The following is a 3,882-nucleotide window of genomic DNA, read 5'->3' as shown; positions in this document are numbered from 1 at the left end:
AGCCTGGTAGGCTTGCAAAATTGCCATGGTATGCAATGAAGCCGCCGCCTGACCTGCTGCTACGTACGCCCTGCCATTCAAACGAGATGTCATTTGAAGGGCTCTGGGTGGCAAGGAGGGAGTCTTAAGAGAGGATGTCTCTCCAAGCAAGAGATAGAGGGGGAGAGACAGGATGGTGAAAAAGTAGAGGAAGCACATCATTTTAAAGCGCGTCATGACGGTGTAGATACTATACATGATTATTGCACTCAGGCACAAACTATAAGACAAATGGGCCGGCAAAGGCAATCGCACAGTATTCTAACATGATCATTTCTCATATCCAGCATTCATAAGCACCTTTACGCTACCCAAGCTCACTGAAAATGCGTGCTTCTACCTACATTTCTGCAAAACTCAAAAAATGTACCTAAACGTATGAACAGCTGCAGTTTCCAGCTAAAATCTACACTAGAGGCAGTGACGTTCAAAAGTGTTTAGTTCAAAGAAAAGTAAAGGTTCAAAAGCTGTTGTACGTTGAATGAGACATATCTATGTCTTCATATCAGTTTATTGTTTAAAATGGTCCGTTTGTGTGCATATCCTGAATGTTTAAATCTTTTGATTGAATGAAGCATTTGTATAGCGCTTTATTGTGTATTGTTGTACAGCCAAAGCGCTTTACAATCATATGACGGGGTCTCTCCTCAACCACCACCAGTGTGCAGCATCCACCTGCCTTTTGAAACCTAAAAGATTTCTTCCGCTAGGAAAAAACTGGACCTTTCCAACGTGACCATGCAATGCGTGAAGTTGTGGACATGCATTGCAGAGCTAGTGCAAGATGAGCATTTGTGATTACAAAGTATATACATTTAATTTTTTACATTTTTTTTTTGATTTCACTAGATAAGAAGACCCTTATTCATGGCATGGGGGTGAGTAAATAATCAGGAAATGTTCATTCTGGAGTGAACTAATCCTTTAACTATATTTACACCAGTACCATTTCACTTTTTCTCTCTCTCTTGAAAAGTAGGCATTATTCAGCATAATGTATAATACATAATGTGCACTAAGCAATAAGCTAGTATTCTCTGTCATTGAGTTGCGTAGCCTCTCTCTAAAAGTGAGCAAACCGCTGCGGTGTCAGTGTCCCGACAGCGAGCGGCCCATCCCCTGCAGGCCTGGAGCGGGGCAGATAACATGAGCATCTGCCTCATCTAAATGACAATGGGGAGGGGAGGGCGGCTAATCACAAATGCAAATTGCAATCAAAGGACATAACCACAATGCATTCTGGGTGATAACAGTGTGATCATAAAGATGGCAAAAGGTCAGATTCTCATCAAAGCTCTTACAGTTTATCGCTAAACAGAATATTGAGACACGTGAGATCCCCTGATTCTGTGACGATAAAACAGTCAAGCTAAATGAGGGTGAACTGGGAAATCACCATGCATTGCAAAGAGCACAGTGGAATATTAAACTGAATAAAGCGCCAATGTGCCAGTTCACGCTTTCAAGAGTCATATCATTGAAAAAACTATATTACATTCACTACCATTTACTAAAAATAATCACCAAAAGTAGACAAGCAGCTCATTAAACCACACGTTTGCACATCCACACCTATTCAGTTTTCAGCAACTTGGCCCAGCCTGATGTATGATGCGGTAAACAGATATTAGCCAATCATAACAGAGGTCATTTGCATATAGCAGTCTTAAGATGCAGTCGCAAAAACAGCCAGGCTGCATCCAAAATCGCATACCTCACTATAGTAGGCAAAAAACAATATGAGACCAGAGTTGTATGTTCGAATTCACAGTATTCATAATACAGTAGTCATGAAGTCTCCAGATGACCTCATGTCCTGAAATGCACATTCAGTGAACACTTTACCATCCCATGATTATACGGAAAGGATTTGTGAATGCTGACATTTAACTAATATTGTTAATATAATAAATAATATAATAATATTAATATAATAAGCTAATATTAATATTGACATTTAATTCTCAATATTTGGATTTTTTTGCACCCTCAGATTCCAGATTTTCAAATAGTTGTATCTCGACCAAATATTGTCCAATGCTTACAAACCATACATCAATGGAAAGCTTATTTATTCAGCTAAAAACGGACCCTTATAGAGATGATAGATAGATAGATAGATAGATAGATAGATAGATAGATAGATAGATAGATAGATAGATAGATAGATAGATAGATAGATAGATAGATAGATCCCTCTGTTTCCTAATGCTCGCTCCCCAGTCTTTAGTGAGTGTGGTGTGAGTTTAGGTCCCCCTGCTGTCTCACCGTGGTATTCTGAAGAGTGCTTTGACCGGGTGCATCTCGGACAGGGGTGGGTCTCCGTCCGCCAGCTCTATGGCAGTGATGCCCAGAGACCACACATCACAGCGGGCGTCATACGAGTAGTCATACTGCTGTTCACACGCTATCACCTGCACACAGACAAACACAGAGGGGTAGAACACACACACACACACACACACACACACACACACCATGATCTTCTACACTGAAAACAAACAACAAACAAAAATAAAATAAGATGGTGCAGAAACTATTTTCACTCAGAAGCAAATATGCAAACAATTACAATAAATTGACGACGAGTAAATGCATCAAATGTGAAAATTGAGGAAAAAAGTAGAAAAACGGAAATGTATTTACTTTTTTTTTACAGTTCACTTTCAGGAGAGATCTCAACTGTGCTCAGATTTGTCAAGATACTAGAGTGTGCTATCAACAGTTAGTGAGCTTAATTTGAGCTCAAACTTTTTTTTTTAAATTAAATTCTTATTAGGAGTTATGCGACCTACAGTATATTAATTTGATAGCTCTATACACCTACTGAATGTCAACCATTGACTCATTTGTGTCTATTTTTATATCCCCAAAGAAATTTTAGTTAAAACATCTGATACTTACAAGAAATATAACTGATAACTTCAGGTTTTTAAAATCAGTTTTATTATTATATGGTTTAAAATGATTAAATAAGCTCATTTACACAGTATATCCATGTGAATTTAGCCAAATCATTTTCCAAATTAAACTAATTTTATTCAGCTCCAGTTAACCAATATTTGTTATATTTAATCATTACTGTACTGTAATAATCACAACAATTATGTTGTTCTGCAGCATTAAATCAGTCTGTCAGAAACACTGTGGCCAATCAGCATATTGCCGAGCATTTAATTTAGACTGTATTTTAATTGGTCCTGCGGGGCCTCCCCCACTGGCCCCATCACCTCGCTTTATTTCACTCTCACAGAGCGGCGCTCAGCTATTAACCTTCACATGACCCACACACACACACACACACACATCTCCGTTAGATAGCTCACTAATGCATACGGTATACACAAAAGCACACTAAGCATTACGATACACATTTTTCACAAAGACAGTGAATCTCCTCACAGGTTAAAGGTCCCCTGAAACGCTTAGAAACACGCAGCGGTTCTCTATGTGTTGACGTCATTTGAACTGAAACAGGAAGACAGGGCGGGACATATCAAGCAGCCCCGCCCCTTTTTAAAATAGCCAATAGCGTTCGTTTATATCCCAGCTTGGGCTAGAGCCATTCAGAGCCGTATGCCAGCCACAATCTCATCCATATTGCTATAAAACATAGCATTCTGTGTAGAACTCAAATAGCTCCGATACATTTTGTGATCCGCTCTGTGGTATCGTGTCTCTGGACCGGAGCAGAGTGTGTGTGTGGTGCGGTGGTTAGCGTGACACAGCGCCAAACCAGACTTCTTTTTTTCCTCAATGGAAAGCATATTTACACTGTTTGAATCGTTCCCTGTCCCCTATATAGTGCACTACGTGCCATTCACTGTACAGAAAATACTAATT

This window comes from Sinocyclocheilus grahami, unplaced genomic scaffold (assembly GCF_001515645.1).
Source record: "Sinocyclocheilus grahami isolate Dianchi unplaced genomic scaffold, SAMN03320097.WGS_v1.1 scaffold324.1, whole genome shotgun sequence".
Taxonomy (NCBI): domain Eukaryota; kingdom Metazoa; phylum Chordata; class Actinopteri; order Cypriniformes; family Cyprinidae; genus Sinocyclocheilus; species Sinocyclocheilus grahami.
The sequence above is the reverse complement of the archived record's forward strand: the minus strand, read 5'-3'. Positions refer to the sequence as shown.